We start from the raw sequence: 18720 nt of genomic DNA, 5'->3' as shown, positions 1-18720 counted from the left end.
CCTGTAATCCAACACATCCAACGACGTCATAATAAAATAGATTTAGTGAATGGAGATTTGATAATCAAATGGACAATTAGGATTAATTCATTAAATGTTCCAACAACAGAAATATATTTTATTTTACAAATACAATAAATAGAGCTTGTATATACCATTTATACTTGATAAAGAGGTGCAGTATGAGAAAATACATTAACCATTCAAAATCCTTCAATATTTACTAAAGTACTTATAACTTATTTATTAATAAGGTCTCCATATATTAGCATTTGAATATTTTCTGAGAAATTCTTAAATAGACCAAGTGAGCCACTTCATTTGTGGTCTATTAAATAAAATATATGACATTTAAATAGTATTAAATATAAATTAATTTTGATATTAATAATTTGGAGAAAGAAAATGTAATAAATTAAATATGCATTTTATTATAAGAATAAAATTAATTAAAATAATTTTACATAATATTTTATCTAGATGATTTAGAATATTCTAATTAGACAGACTACAAATGACATGACACACTTGATCTATTTAAGAATTTCTCGATATTTTCCTTCATCTTGTATTCTTTTTCTTTTGCTTTTTTTTAATATTTTTTTGGTGACAACCATCTTGTATCATAAATGACTAACTAATTTGAATCTAAACATTATTGAATTTGAAAGCTAAATGAGGATAGTTTTCCTATGATAGTTTTGATCCTCTTGCTCACTCTTTTAAGGATCCCACAAGTTATAGTTTTCCATAAAATTCATATAAGCAAGTCATAAAAACTATATATAGCGAATTATGTGGCTGATACCAATCGTTATCAAATTCTATTATTTATAGGTTATAAATAATATAATTTATTTTTTTATATTTTTTGTAATGAAAGAAGCCAATGATTTAAACAATTGATATTATTACAAGGTATAGTGGTGGAAATTATATTTGATTTAGGAATTATTTATAATCGTAAGGTACCTAATAAACTTAAAAAAAAGTTCCATCAAACTACTATAAGACTAGTTATGTTATATAATAGTGAATGTTTTCACTTTAATGGGACAACAAGAGTATAAAATTGTAGCAACAGAGATAAGAATGTTGAGATGGATGTATAGATATACATGTAAAGATAAAAATTTGAAATGAGCATATATGTGAAAATGTTGGCGTATCATCTATTGAGGGAAAAAATGATAAAAAATTATTTGAGATGTTTGGACATGTACAAAGAAAAATGTGGGAGGCACCAATGAAAAGAGTAAAATAGATAACTTTGAGCCTTGTTAAGAGAGGTAAAGGAAGGCCAAAAAAAATATTTTTGAAAGTTATTGATCAAGATTTTTTAGTTAATAACATTTATAAAAGCTTGGTATATGATAGATTACAATGGTGTTGGATAATTCATGTAATTGACCCTACATAATTGGATAAGGTTTGTTGTTGTTGTAAGATTTGATTTATGATTTATTAAATTTGTTTTAGTATATACTATATAGGGTTTAATATTATTTGCTTAGTATCTTGAATTTATTTTATCTTTAAATATTTTTTCAAATAAAATAAAATATTTATATTAACTAGATACCTTATCGTCATTTTTAGGTGATGATTTGATTTAGATTTATTATTATTTTTATTATTTCTAGGGTTCTATAAATAGCTATAAAGTTTCTCATTTATATTTAGTTTTGACATTTAAATAAGAATTATACAGTTTTTTCTTTCCTCCTCCTTTCTCCTTTCTCTCTCTTCCCCTCTCTTGTTTCACATTAATTAATATTAGAATTAGATTTCAACTTCCTTCTTGTGTTTCTTTTCTACTTGAGATCTATAAAAACTTAGTCCTTCCTAAAGCTACAAATCATGTCCTGAGGCCATTGGGGTAAATTTTATTATTTTTTGACTTTCTTAAGTCGCATTGACAATACCCAATTGATCCTCTCCTTAATTACTATGACTTTTTACCATATTTTGGAGGTTTAATTTAATTACTTTATTTGTTGTTCTTATTATCTATTATATTTGATTATTTTTATAATTTCAATTTGGTGCAAAACAAAAAGAAAGGAAAAAAGATATATATATATATATATATACACATACATACATATTGCAATTATTTTTCATTTTGTCTTCTAATTTATTTATTTTATGATTACTATTTATTGATTTGCACCTACTAAGTATCCTAAGTTCATACATATTACTCATACACATTCGGCCAAGTATCCAAGCCAGTTCTTAACTTGGATTAGTTGAAGTTTGCAACAATTTTCTTGAAGTATTTCTAAACCCTTTGAGATTATAGTGAAGACTTTATTCTGGTTGTTACTTATTTAATAATTGTAATCCTTGAGGAGCTTTTAAGTTTTGAAAAATTAGACTTGTTAAACATGATCGTTACCTTTTAGTTAGGACAACTTGGGGACCTTTGTCCTTTAGGATAGAACTACCTTAAGCTTGCACATCAGCCAACCTTACTCTTCTATGACCATTCATGACCTATACAATAACAAAGCTTTCCTTGAATAAGAGCTTAACTCTCTTGAATCCCAACTTAACCTTATTGATACCTAAATGGTCCAAAACAACCCCACCCATCAAACTTCCACCGATGACCTTACTAAGGCTTTAGCAATCCTAACTAACAAGATTGATGGCATTGAACATTACCTTACAACTATCAAACAAAACTCTGAATGCCAACATCAAGAACTCTGGGATTCCTTTTGAGACCTAACCAGGCGCATGATGGAAAAAATTAAAGTAGAATTATTGGAAAACCCTAGTGATAGAAGTCCAAGACATATTAGGAATGACTATATTAGACATCTATATGCACGACATCACCAATCCTCTATAGGTCTTATTACCCACAACATTAGATTGCTTAAGCATGAACCTAATCCTTGACCTTTTGAGGAAGCAAAGGTCTCTTAGGATGAACAATATAAGATGAGCTATGTGAATCGCCACCAAGTAATCGATATAGAACATTAGCCCTAGACATAACTAAGAAACTTTTTGAAGATACCACAAGAAAGGTTAAGGTAGATGTCACGCCCTAAAATATGAGAGTGATTAGCATAAGATAGGTGTACAAAATACACATCCCTTAAGCCTTAATTTTATAAAATGTTATATATATATATATATATATTAAATCGTAATTATATTTATATTAGATTTAGGACATCCTTAATATTTTTCCTTCAAACAAATGTCTTAATATGTTTGTAGAAATTTTGGCTGAACTTTCTCTATAAATAGCTGTAATGACCAAAAATTTTTAATTTGAACAAACTTTCTTCCAAGGGATATTTTATTAAAATAAGTTTTTTTGCAACTTTGATTTTATTTTATTTTAGATTATAGGAAAATTTTGGGTCCTTTTTGAAATTTTTATTGGGTCTTTTTTTGTAGTTTTCCTGGTGCCTTTCTTGAAATTTTCCCAAACTTCCTTATCTAATGTTACTTCTTCACATGAAAGAAAGAAAAAAAAATAGAGCATTTATGTCTCTTCTTCATCGACCTTTAGTTTTGTCTTCTCATCAGCATCGAACTCTACCTTTTCACCTCTGGCTTGCTCTTCCTCTCACCGGTGGCTGAACTAGTACGTCTTGGCAGCTAGAAGTGGCTCACTAGAATTTGTTCTTCCTTGCTGTGATCTTTTGCTTATCCATCTAGGTAGAGCATCCATGTGCGCGCGCGCGCGTATGTAGCTTCAATCCTTATGTGTGTGTAGCTTTAATCCTTCTTGCTCTCTATCTGCTGAACATTTTATATAGGTGTATAATAAGCTAAATTTTTCTCTTTTTGTGGTCACGATTTCTAGTTTCTGTCTTCTTTATTTGAGTTCCAGAATAGAGCTTGCTTCCTTCACCAATCTCAACCATGTGCTAATCTTAAATTATCATCGTTGTACTATAGTTTGAGGTAAATCATTGATCCTCTCTTCTCCTTGCTACAAAACTTGTTCATTATCTCCCTCTTTGCTATTCATTCGTGTTTGTCTGGACATGGGTTGAATTTTTGTTTTGTTTGGTGACTAACAAAGGAGGTGTAAGCACGCATATTCAGCCTTGATTTTTCTTTTTTCTCTACTGCTAGGCACCGTGTGTGTTTGTAGAGAAAGCTTAAGTTTATATATATATATATCTACGTATGTATGTATGTATGTATGTATGTGTATGATGATTCTACTTCTTCCTCATGTAGAGCAACTAGGTTGAACTCTTCCTTTATCTTTTGAGGTAGTCTATGAACTAAGGAGAAGCTGTTATTTTTGCACTTCTATTCAAGGTCAGATGGCTATCGTTTCTTCTCCTTTGAATTTATAGGTAGCGTGAATCATCCTTTCTCCTTCCCTTGGTCGAAGAACGTGTCTTTGCTCCTCTTAATGTCTATTATAATTTTGAGGAAATTGATTTGTATTTTAAGTGGATACTATGTACTGTTGTAGTTTGGAGATGAGCTGAATGGTAATAATAAAGTTATTGTTAAAGGTTGATTAAATTATTGGATGATTATTGTGAACTAAATTTTTGATAACTCACTGTATTTACAAGTATGCTTGGAAAAAGAAGTTGATGTGAATAGGATTATTAAGATTTTATTAAGCTTGAAAAAAGAGTTGCATTAATGGTTGTGGTTGAATGTGCCTAGTGTTGTTGACTACTTAATAGAGGTTGTTGAAAGGTTTGGTGAGAATTTAAAGGGTTATTGAGAAATTTAATGAAGCTTAAATGTTAATTTCACTTGTTTATATTAAGAAAGGAAATCATAATGACATGAAATGTGGTGGTTTACATGGTAGATCAAATTGAGGCATCATTGGAGTAAGCAAGAAATTAAGTGAGTATAACCATAAAATTCAGGTAAGTGGATAGCGTTCTGAATCAATTTCTAGTAAAGTGTTTATAAATCTCCTTCATTTAAATTTTACTATTATTTCTTTGTAAATAGTACAAATACTCTTGTAATTCTACTTTTCTCTAACAATTGTTTTATTATTGAAAATGCGTTAATTTTACTGATTTATATTACTGATAAGTAATAATTAAAATGGATATACAAAAAATGTATTGTTTCTTAGAAGTAGTTTAATTATTTAATTCTATGTTGATAATTTTTTTATGTAATTATTCGTGTACGGAGGAAATGAAAATAAATTTGAGCAAAGGAAAATGATAGTTGAACGGTGTTTGAAAATGATAATTTTGATAATGCATTCTTCCTCCATACACGCTTGGTTTTAATTAAGGGGGACTAAGTTCAGAATGCTGGTTGCTAACGGTAGTTTTGTTAGCCCTTGGCGTGCCATGGTACACCTAGCTAGCAGGATATATTGGAGGCGCTAGCCTAGTGTGACGGCCAACGCACATGGAATGGGGGATGGTTATTCATGAGTACAGTACTCACGCTTGTTTTTGTGAACCTTGTGCCTGCCCTTAATTCATGGCTTTTGCTGTGCCTGTTTCGTGGTTCTCAGTCGTGCCTGATTGGTTATTTACCCTCGTGGACTGTGTGTCCATGCTTGTTATTCATTCTAATAAAGCCCTCCAAGATTTAAAGTAAGATTTTTATTTTTAGATTAGTTCTCCAAAAGCAATTATCTAATTGCACCATTATTGAAAGTTTTACATTTTATGGGCAGTATAAATTTTACACACTTACATGAATTTAATAGCATTGTCTAATTTTATGATTACATTGTTGAGAATACTCATTATTTATTGTTAGCTAAAGTATATGTTTCATGATTTCATTAAATCATTTTGAATTAAATTTATTAGTTATTACCTTTACATATGTATATATGTATTTTAAATTATAAGTTTCATTAGAACACTATTCACTGGAAATTTTTTTGATATCAGATATTTTAGTTGACTCTGCACCTCCAGTAGAGTGTTGAGGGAACCTTTTTTTTTTAACGGAGGAAGCTTATCATGATTATTATTTTGGTAAACTATGTATTTATTTTGTAATCATAGCTTAGTGCTTCACGTACACCATAATTAGGTCCTATTCTTATTTAGTTACTATGTAAATTGTTGGAATGAAGCTAGTCTCCTTGCTAGGTTATTGGCAGGTTCTATTGTTTTTGTGAAAGTTTTGGGAGGTCTAAATTATAGGGGAGGCTCTACCGAAATTTCTACAAAATACTTAAAACTTTATGAACTTTATTATTATATATAACTTACATATATCATTATTTTAGTATAATTTATAGTTATTAAGGCTTATGAAATATGAATTCTTTTCATATGTTATGCTAGTCATGCCCTTAGCATCAGGGTGTGATAATAGGACCTCCCAAAAATTCTATAACAAAATTTTCTTAAAGAGAAAATTACAACGACCAAGAACTCTACTACTTTTAGCCAACAGACAATATGTATAACATAAATTAAAGACCCTAACTATAGTCTATTTAGAGTACCTAACCATATTTTCAAAATAAAATATATAAATTCTATAATTACATCAAAAGAAAAAAAATTCAATTAAATCTCCACCTGGCTTAGTTATAAGACCCTTAGAAGTCAGCAATTTAGTATCGTCAAATGAATCTGAGATCAAAAGTAAGTTTTTAATGTTTAGCATCGTGAAATGAATTTGAGATCAAAAGTAAGTTTTTAGTGAATAACGTCCCAATTTAAAGTTGAAAGAAATAATGAAAAATATATCAGGAAGTTAATTACAAGCTTAATAAAATAGTCAATTGAAATAATGTAAATACATGCCTCATATATCATTAGTTATGTAAACGTAGAGACAAGGAACATATGAATTCAAATAAAATTATCAAGAACTCAAGCTCCATTTTCTTTTAATTCAACATATGCTTAAACATTTTGAGAATTATGAAGCTAAGATAAAACAAAACAAAACAAAATAAATCCATATGTGGTAAAATAATAGTTTGTTTTAAGAGATCAACTTAAGAAAAATAAGCTTCAAAACCCTTTAATAGGACTTGGTCAGAACGATTAACAAGCGTGGATACACAGTCTATGAGGATAAATAATTAATAAGTATAGACACACAGCCCACGACGATAAATAATCAAGCGCAACTTAAAGTCATGAAATGATCAAGCATGGCTAGAAGCCATGAAACAAGCACAAGCATGAGGCTTATGAAAACAAGCATGAGTACAATACTCACAAATTACCATCCCATCGATCCACATGCATTGGGCTTTACACTGAGCTAGCACCTCCTACAAACACCCTACTAGTTAGGTATACCATGGCACACCAAAGGCTAACAAAACGTCGTTAACAACCAGTATTCTGATTCGGCCTCACATTTTAAATCAAGCATACATGGGTTAATAAATTCAACTATATGTACCCCATGCATGAATCATGATAATTAAATCATTTTTTAAACATAAAATCAACATTTTTAATATGGCAAATACTTTTAGATGTTCAATTGAAAGATAAATTCAATATATTCTATACAATATAGTAAAATAAAAAAAATTTCCATGTGTGATAGTTGATAATAAAATTAAGATTATGAATAAAATAAATAAATAAATACATAAATAAACAAATTAAAATACTCTATTATTTGTTTTTGTAGGGGAAAAAGTTATATAAATAATAGAGATAGCAGATGAATATGCTAAATCAATATTTTTATGAAAATAAATTTATGAAAGAGTCATTGGGATGCTATTCATGTGCTTAAAATATTCCTAAATACACAACTTACTCCTAATTAGCTGCTTTTGTAATATTGTCCAATTCTTAATTCTCAGGAAAGAGCAAAAAGAGTTGGTGAATGCATAATAACATGGATGAAGAAGAACTCAGTGGCTTCAACACCAACACCCCAAATTTGTAGTGTGGTGGTAGCCCTTTAAATCACTTACTTACTGGCAGAAGGTATTAACCTCTAGAATTTTATGTCATTTCATCACATTTTTCTTAGATTTTAATCCATTTTGCCTTATTTGTATATATTTTTATTGCTCAAATTAGAAAAATGTGTATTTTACTTTGGGTTTACATTCTTATCTTTAATTTAATATTTTTAGCCTAATTTCATATTATTTTGGTTTAAGATTTGATTAGATGTATTTCTGTTTATGTTTTTAAAAGCTTTTGGATGAAGAAATCAGGTGGAAAAAGGATAAATTTCGTTAATTGTGAAAACAATTCAAAATTGCCAAAGTTGTCAGAAAGTCGTGACTTTCGTTCGTGACTTTTACCGCTATAAAAAAACACTGCATTTTATTTATCAGAAATTAGTTGGCTAGGAGATATATACACTGAGAGCTCAACCCAGAATGTACTCTACACACTTAAAGATACTTTGAGAGTTATGTTGTTCTAGGGTTTGAGCTTTGAATGAGTTAGGTCTAAGAGTTGAAGCTTTAAAGAGATTTTAAGCTCTACTTCTTCTATTCCTTTATTTTTTCTCTATTTCTCTTCTTGTAATCTTGTAATGGCTATGAATATCTAGTGTATTTATATCTTTTCTGATGTTTATGAGTAGCTAAACTCTTTGTTCTAGGATTATTTTGAACCCTTATATGGATTAACATTATGTTTCTCCTCTCTTTTTATGATCAATGATATATATGTGTTTATTTTACTCTTTTCTTAATGCTTCTAAGTGATTGGCCACCATTTAAATATTAGGTTCACTTAATTGATGCTTGAGAGGGCTAGGTTAAGTGTAGAACTTAGGTAAAATTGTGCAAGAACTTGATATTTGCATGTTAAATGGATGGTTTTGCTAGTAAGATAGAGATATACTTGCTAGCCTTACATAGCCACATTAAGGTTGGTGCCTAAAATTGAGTTTTATTAATTGTAACAAGAGATTAGGTAATCAATTTAATTAAACACTTGTTTATGACTTGAGAGAGCTTATTCAAGTATTTTTACAATCCTAGGTTAGCACTTAGTTTCATTAAAAGTATTTACGAGAGGAGTTAATTTTGGTGTTATAAAATGTAATAGGGATAAATAATCTGAGGTCCCAATTTGTATTTAAAGTTTGTGAATTAATTACTTTTCTTTATTTTCTAGTATTTTAGTTTACAAAATTATTTTTCACCAAATTATGTTTGGCTCAATTTAGTTGAACCCACTTAGTCTTTTGTTTGATCACTGTTTTTAAACAAATCTTTGAGAAAATGATACTTTACTTTTATTATATTATTTGTTACAACCAGTGCACTTGCAGTGAGCAATAAGTTTTTGGCACTGTTGTCAAAATATTTTGGTCAACTTTTGATTAGTGATAGTAGATTTCGCTTGAGCATTGTAAATATTGTTTCTTGTGTGTTTATGTTTCCTTTTATTGCTTGTTTTCTTGTGTTCTTGTTTATATTTGTTCTTTTTGTGTGTTTTTGTGTTCTCTATTTTTTTATTTTATGCTTTCCTTGCACCAAGAATTAGCTTGTGTTTTTGTTCTCTTGGTATATGGATTCTCCTTGATGGACTATTGGTGCAATGGAGGATGTGAGTATGATGCTCATATAAATTCTAGCTATACCACTAATACTTATGAATCCTAATTTGATTATATTTGTTATAATTATCATAGGAATGGTCATGTAATGAGCAATACTCCTATGCCTCACCTTTGAATTATGTGGAGTAAGATAACATTAGGGCCTAAACTAACTTTCATGATAATACTCTTGACTCTAGATGGAATCATGAACAAACATTGTCTTGGAATTTTACTCATTCTCTTTCCTCATATGCATCACATCCTTATACACCACACAATACTCATGTAGATGAAAGCACCCACATTTATAAGGAGAAGTCAATAATAAATGATATGCTTCAACATATCCTAGATAACCAAAATGAAATGAGAGCTTGGCAAGAGAAGGGAACAAAGAGTGTTTGGTTGATGCTTCAATTGTAGAGCCTTATCCCTTGGATTTTGAAGAAAAGAGAAGAGAGGAAATTCCAAGAGTTTATATACTTGATCCTCTTATAGATGTTTTGACTCTTACTTATAAGAGTCAAGTAGATTTCATTGAATGTTCAAAATATTTAGGAGCCTTGAATCATATTTGTAAAAAAATTGCATTAAAGCCTATCAATGGTCTTCTAAATCATGTACCTTGAAATCAAATTTGATTAAGGGAACATGTGTTGCTTTTTTTGATGAATGCCTATTCTTGTTAAAGCCTTGTCATATGAAGAGAAATGAGGACAATGTGACATTAGTCTTTGATACCTATGATTAGTATTTGTGTTGAAGAGTCAAGCTGGAGCACTATAAACAAAGCGCTACTTGGGAGGCAACCCAAGTTCTAAACCTTATCTTTTGATTTTTCCTTTGTAGTTTAGTTGCTTTGGTGAAGTTATGTGTGATCTTATGTCTTTTGTAGGTTAATGTAGAGATATGAGGAAGTGTGAGCCTTTGAAGAAGTAAGAAACGTGGCAAAAGACTAAAAGATTCCAAGAGAAGGGAAAATTTTAGGGAAGTCAAGCTATTTAAGTTGTTTTTATGATTATAAACTTGTCTTGGCAATTATTTTGAACTTATTGAAATGAATGCAAATTTTAGTGGTTTGATTCACATGAAAAATGGCTCTTTTAGGGGGTTAATTGCATTTTAATTGAAGAAAATTGTTTTTGGTTAATGAGTGGTGGTTGGAGATTAATTTTAGAGTAAATTTGATACTTGAAAGAGGTTTTAAGAAGTGAACAAATTAGATTGTTGAAAATAGATTGCCGTAAAATTTTTACTGTCAAAAGTTCTGATAGGCGTCCAGAGAAGATAAAAGTCATGACTTTAGATTTAAGCTTGATTTGAAAGCTAAGACTTTAGGCTTGTAAAATTTTTTTTATAGGGTTATTTTTCCAATATCTATATAATATTAATAAAATATATTTTTTTCTCTTTTTCCCCTTCTTTTTCCTTTATGTGTTGCGTTTTGTAGCTCAATTTTTTTTAAATTTATTTTGACCCAAGTTTGAAAACCCTCAACTCCCCTCATTATATCCCATTCCCTTGCCTCGTGTCCACTTTGCCTCTCTTTCTCTATTGTGATTCCTACCTTGCTTCTCATCTCTTTAATCTCCAACCACTACCAATAGCCATAGCGTCTCCTAGTTCAATGACCTCTACCTCTTCTCATTCACTTTGCTATCGACCCCTGTGCAACCACCATCTCCTAGCTCTATTCATGAAGACCCTCAATCTCCATCGTCACTGTCAACCCCTATCTCTAGTCCACTCGCCCACAGCATCTCATTTCATCACCTTTACTGTTGCCTTCCCTGTCTCTGGTTTGTTCTCTACTATAGCCTTTACATTTTTTTTCTTTTGAATCCACTTCTCTTGCTTCCCACTACCTTCCTCATTAATTCATGAGCTTCATTCTCAAGTGTTTGAGCTACAATTCGCCTCACTCACTGTCGTCTCTCCCCTTCTTAAGCATTCACGCCGCCCCCTGCTTCTCGTGCCTTTCATTATAGCTCCACCCCATTAGCATTTGCCATTGACCATTGTCCCTTATCTCACCTTCACTTCTTTGCCCCAACTCGAGTCAATATAGCTCATGGAGCCTTCCCACATTCAACTTATTTGCTTTTCTTGATTTCAAAATTCCTACTAGCTAATATTATCAAGTTTCAAGTTTGAAGACCGTGAGTTGATATTTTAGCTTTTGGGTATCCTTACATTTATAATTCTTGTGATTCTAATGGTTGTGTAAGCTTATCATTTCTTTTGAGTTTGGATGTTCTGTTGTGATCATTTTTCAGTATTTTGCTCCCTGCAAATCTAGCTGGCTAATTGGTTTTCATAAGAATATTTAGGGGTATTGTTGTAGGCATATAGGTTTAATTAATACAGACTAATTTGATTTTTAATGAAATTTTCAATGGAAAATTATTGGTCTGACTTAGGATTTTGTTACTGCATAAACTTTGGTATTGAATGCTAATGTGAGGTTTTGTTAAAGAAAAGTTTTCCCAATTATTCATAAAACTTGGGACTTATTCACTAATCTTTAGTTAGTTAGATTCATTTTCTAATGCTAGGGTGTTAATTCTAGAATTTCAGTTGCTTTGACCAATTGCTTGAGTATGTGGGCTGCTGTTGATTAAAAGTAATCAAGGGGATGCTATTGTTGGTTCATGGGTTTGGTAATTTTCTTGTTAAAGATTGAATTTTTTAAATGATATGGATTGAAATTTCTTAATTAGATGTTTTCAATATATTTGATTGATCTCATTGAATTTGGTTGTGAAGAGTTTCAAAATTTCTTGAGGCATGTTTTTTTTGATGTGGTGATTCATTTTGGCGAGAGATGTGTAATTGTGATGCGGGTTAGTTTTTAGTTTTGGAGATATGGCACTGAATGCTGATAAAAAGGATATATACTTATGGCTAATTTTTTTTTATGGAGCTCAAAGTGTTGACTGGCCACATTTTTAATGGTGCTGAAAAATGTTTTGATTGTTTTAAAATTTTAATTTGGCCCATTATTGTTCAAAGCTTGAGTTTGAGTTTGTGAATTTAGCTTGGTTTTTCATGATTTGCAGCCCCTTATAACCCTAAACCTTTGTAATTTGGTTGCATGATACAAATGAAATTTGGACAAAAAAGGGTGCTCTGAATTGGGTTTATATTCTCTGGTTTTTACTAGTTCAAGCCTAGTCCCTGTGCTATTGCTACCCTACTTTTTGTTGCCTATTGCTTGTAATTTATTTTCATTATTATGATGTTATGGCTAGTTGTTGGAAGATTAGGGAATTACATTTATGAAAATTTTGTTGCTGCTCATTGTGGTATCTCATTGTGCTAAAATGCTTGTTTTCATGTGCTTTGGGTAGATTATAATTTTAATAATGGGGTTTAGAAAGTTGCTTTGGCTGATCAATTTAGTCTCAACTAATATTAAAATTGTTGATTCCCTTGCTTGGCTTTGAAAACATTCTATTTTGAATTGAACTTTGATTTTGTCACTTTATGTATGACCTGGGGGATGAAAATGGACATTGTTGGTTTGCTTGTCAGATTAAATTTTCTATACATTCATGAGCTATATTTCTCTTATTAAATGTTTTAATACTTGAATTGGGATGATTTAATATGGATGTTGGAAATTTCACATTTTTAAGGCATGTTTTGAAGGTTCTATGAGCCACTTGGGAAATCAAATGCAATTGTCAAGGAAAGAAGCCAATACTAATGTTGGTCATGATTCAAAAGTTGTGGATCACATTGCTTCACTTCTTGTCATCATAGTCTTTTGCTTTTTGTTCTATTTTTATTAATAACTTGCTAGTTGACTTCTTTTTGTTATACCGGTGGACTCTATACTCTATTATAGGTTCTAATTTTATGCCTTTCATGCAAGTTTTTTTTTTAAGTTATTAAGTTGTATGAGAGAGGGCTCTCATTTTGCCCTTTTAACAATGGGGACAGTGTTTAATTTAAGTTTGGGGATGAATGTATTATTTTGGTTAAATTAACGTGAAATTTAATTTTGAAACTTAGATATTTACTATTCCTTTTTTTTTAAATTTGAGTTAGATTGAGAAATTATTTGTTGAACTGAATGTGTGATCTAATGATAGAATATTGCTTGGATTGTATGTTTTGTAAGAAGTTGTGATCAATATTTTGACATGCTTGATTTGTAGTGTTAAGGCTTATTTTTAGTAATTTGTAAAATTTTCTTTTGTACTTTTGAATCAGATAATAATTTGAATGCCTCTGTTAAGGAATTTTGTGATAAATTTATGTGCACTTTATTTGTCAATTAAGAGATTCTAGAACCTATTTTGGATTCTCTTAAGGCATTTTAATCACTTCACATGATATTGAAAAATGATTTGGGCATTCTTTCAAATGCGTTTGAGTCTTTTAAGCCTACCTATTGCATTATTTTCATTTGATCTCCTTTTGAGCCTTGAATTGAAAATCATGTAAATTTTTTTTTTTGAAACTCACATTAGACCTTAGCCTCTACAACTTGAAAAAATCATGAATTACCTCACTTTTAAGAGAAGTGAAAAAAAAAATTGTGTTAGTGGTGAATATTGGTTTAGTTTTTAAAGGAATGGAAATGAATTTTGGAATGCTATTAATTGTGTTCCTAAAAAATGTTATTAAAAAAATTGATATACATGAAAAAAAATATAAAAAAATGCAAAGCGTACTAGGAGAGCTAGAGAAACTATGACACTCAATTTGTCAGTGTTAAGGAAATAATGTTGGGACTACACACAAGATGATCAAGTATAAGTTAAAATGAGAGACCACAAATTTTAGGATTTTTAAAACTTAAAGTTGTGGAGACATTTGGGAGAAGGAAAAAAAAATATATATATATATATATATATATTTGTAGGGACAAGAGTTACCGTGGAGCTGATAGGCTAGAAGAAGAGGAACCACAAGCTAAGAGCTTGAACGAGTTGAAAGCTTCAATGATGCCAACACAAGCTGTTAGAAGACTATGAGTGAGTTGAGAGCGAGTTTGGACATACACAAGCTGGAAGAGGACCACGAGTTGGTGAGCTGAAGGCAATGTGAAGGAGCTGTGAGTTCGACAAGCTGGAGCAGTGAAGATAAATGCAGTGAAGAATGTGTAAGTAAAATGAAAATTAAAGCTACTGCCTAGTCAATTTTTTTAAAAAAAACAACAAAGATAAAGGTGGCAATTTTTGAGAACTAATAGTCACTTCTGTCAATGTCTCAATTCAATATTTTCAACGCACTGACATATGGATAGGGTAAATAATGTATTAAAAATAAAATTTTAAATTCTACAATAAAATTACATATTAAAAATATAAACTAATAAAAAATATAACAAAATTCATATTTAAATATATGTAATTATTAAATAATGTACATTATTACTAATAATAATTTTATATATTAATTATTATTTTTAGGCACATATTACTAAATACTATATATTTCTATATTTAATATATCATTTTTTTAGATAGAGAGGAGGTGCTTTTAGGTTGAATAAGCGCCACCTCTCTCTTTGAATATAATAAAATATTATAAATAATTTCAGTTAAATAGATAACAATAGATATATGTATATTATAACAATATTAAAAATAAATGAATTATTAAATAAGGTTTGGTTGGAAAACTAAAACTTAATTAATAAATAAATACTATTTAACTATAAATTATCTTAATCATTAATTATCATATATAATATTCTATAACAAAATATGTACAAAAAAATAAAACTAATTAAAACTAATGTAATAAAATAAATATTTTAATATAGTTATTAGTAAGTAATGTAAATTATTGCTATAGGTAATTATATATATTATATTATAATAATTATTAAAATAAATAATAAATAATTCTAAAATTAATAAATAAATAAGTAATAAATCTTTATATAATTAATATCTAATATATAATTTTTTTAATACTTGAGGGAGAGAGGTAGCATTTTATTGTCCTATAAATGTGACCTCTCTTGTTAAAATAAATAAAATAATATACCTATTTAATTTCTAAAATAAAGTTAAGTATTCAAATTTCTAAAGCTAATTTATTATAAATTAATCAAACGAACATCTCAATTTATATTAGTTAAAAATGTATATTAGTAATCATAATTATTATATTTTTATTTAATAATAATTGTTAAACAAATTATTAGATATGGCTACAAATAATAATTTACAAAATATAAAATAATTATTTAATTATTATTTAATATATTATTTTTTAATACCTGAGGGAGAGAGGTGCCGTTTTGTTTTTCTACAAATTCCACCTCTCTTGTTAAAAATAAATAAAATAATATATGTAATTTATTTCAAAAATAATGTTAAGTATTCAAATTTTTAAAGCTAATTTATTCTAAAGTGATCAAATGTGTATCTAAATTTGTATCAACTAAGAATGTATATTAGTGGTGATAATTATTATTTATTTTATTAAACCGTAATTATTAAATAAAATACTAATTACTAAAATAATAATTTACAAAATATAATATAATTATTTAATAATTATTTAATATTTTTTTAATATTTTAAGGGGAGAGGTAGCATTTTTGTTTCCTACAAACGCCACCCTTCTCAATAAAAATAAATAAAATATTATATATATATATATATATATATTAAATATTAACAAAAAATTATAACCTAATACATAAAAAAATATGTAGCATTTTTAAATACCGGAAGCACCACCTTTATGTTTTATTTATCAAAAAATAATATATTTATATTTATTATTTACATAGTAGAAGTTGTTAATTTCTTAAATAAATTTTGTTATTAAATCACTAAAATTAATTTATTATAATGTAAAAAAATGATCAATATCTAAGTTTGTATTAGTTAAGAATATATGTAGATTAATGTTCATAGTTATTACATATTTTATTTAGTAATTTAAACAAAATATTATGCTTACAAATAATAATTTAAAAATATAAAATATTTATATAATTAATTTCTAATATATTAATTTTTTAATAATTAATTACAGAGGTGGTATTTTAGGAGTGAACAAAATGCCACCTCTCTCAATAAATACAAAAACATTATATATATTAATTATTAATAATTAATTATCAAAAAATTATAATTTGATAAAACATAGAGGCGGCGTTTTTTCAAATAAGAAACATGACCATTCTGACATGTATAAAAAAAATATGTTATTTAAATAATAAAAATAATTTAAAACTAAAATAAAATTATATGTTAATAAGTATTTTATATATTATTTAATAATAATTATTAAAAAGTAATAAATTACTTAAGATGAAGAATTAATACATATAAATTAATAATTTATAATTTTTAAGAGAGGTGGCATTTTCAAATAAAGGAAACGACGCCTATATTATTTTAAATTATTATTAAATTGTACATACTGATTATTTATACTAATTATATAATTATAATAAAATATTTATATAATATTAAAAAATAACATTATTATTTTATACTAAAGTAGAGAGGTGGTGTTTAAATATTAAAATGCCACCTAATTCTTAATCAACATAAATATGTGGCACTTCATTTAAGAAACACCACCTCTGAAAATTTACTATAATTATAAATAAAAAATTATAAGCTATGGCATTTGATAAAATAAACAACACCTTTATTTTTTAGATTTGAGATTAATAGCATTTTATTTTTTTATTGTTATGAAATACATGCTATTAAATATCATTTCTATAATAGTGAAAGCATATCAAAACTTCAACGAGTAACTTTTGACGTTTATATAAAATTTAATTTGTAAATGTACTAAGGCGAAAAGCCTTGTGCACTAGTCAGTTAAAAATACTATATATTTAATACTTTAATTTTTTTCGTTGTCATTAGTTCTTATAAAAATTAAGGTGTAGCAAACTCTATTATAAGAAAATATATCCTTTAGGGTGGCATCAGGTTTTCAATTGCTCAACAAATTCTAGAGGATTGGATATACCGATTACAATGTTATCCTCGTTCAAAGTTGTAAAAATACAAACTACATAACAAAATCAGTTACTCATCATGTAATTGTTGTTATTTTTTTTCCCTTTTACGTAAAGAAAACATTTTGATCATTTAACCTTTTTAAATATCAATAAAGGATTGAGGTTCTTAAATTTATCTTTTAAAATAGGGAGAATAGCAATAAAGTCTCAAAAAAGAAATTAATAACAATAAGGTTTTCAACTAATTTTTCCTAAAAAATAAATTGAAAATATTGATTTAAATTGTTACAAATTGCAAATTGATTGCTATATTTAGAATTTAAATATATATTTCATCTATAATTAAAACTCTTGAATTTTCAGTTACTTAAATTGATATTAGTAATTTATTTTTTAAAAAATTAAAATTTAACTATCATTAATTCACATATTTGAGACTTAATCATCATTATTCTTTTTGAAATCTTGTGGTCCGAAAATTTTATTATTATGTTTTTTTGCCTTAAAGGTTCATTTTCTATAAAGGTGCTCAAAATCAATTTAAACCGATTGCACCAAATTAAATCGAACCAAACCAATATGAACTAATTAAAAATTAATTATTAATGAGGTTTGCTTTGGTTTTTCTTTTGATAAACCCCATTAGTTTAATTTAGTTTAGTTTTTTAAAAACTTGAGCTCAACTAAACTAAGTCTTATTATATTTATTATATATATATATATATATTAATTAATTTGTCTAGGTTTTTTTTCCTTCCCAAGTTTATTTGTTTGTAAATCATTAGTAAAAATTTTTTAGAATTAGCTAAATGTTATCTATAGTTGTTTGTAATGATTTTTTTAATTTTATAATCAATTGTCTTAAAGATAATATATTGAATTTTAATGGTTAAATATGTTTATTAATTGTTTAACAAATATTCTTTTGTGTTCAATAGTTTTTTTTCATTGCAAATAGTAATTAGTAGTTAAAAATTATCATTCAACATGAATATATGTTGATAATTATAAAGAATATCTTATAAAAAAGTTTAAATTTGATCTAAACCTAAACTAAACTAAACTAAACTGAACCAAATCAATTAGATAAAAAAATCAAATAAGTTCCAAACCATAATGAATCGATTGGTTTGGTTCAATTTAATTTTTGCTCAAAATCAAACCAAACCAAACCCATCTCATGAACGGATCTAAATCCTCTTAGCATCGTCCTCTCTCAGCATCCCTCAGCATCCAAATCTCAACCATTCAATAAATATCTAATGTCCCATATTTTGCCA

Source organism: Prosopis cineraria, unplaced genomic scaffold (assembly GCF_029017545.1).
Source record: "Prosopis cineraria cultivar Desert tree isolate PC_DT_omini unplaced genomic scaffold, ASM2901754v1 PC11, whole genome shotgun sequence".
Taxonomy (NCBI): domain Eukaryota; kingdom Viridiplantae; phylum Streptophyta; class Magnoliopsida; order Fabales; family Fabaceae; genus Prosopis; species Prosopis cineraria.
Note: the sequence above shows the minus strand (reverse complement) of the source record.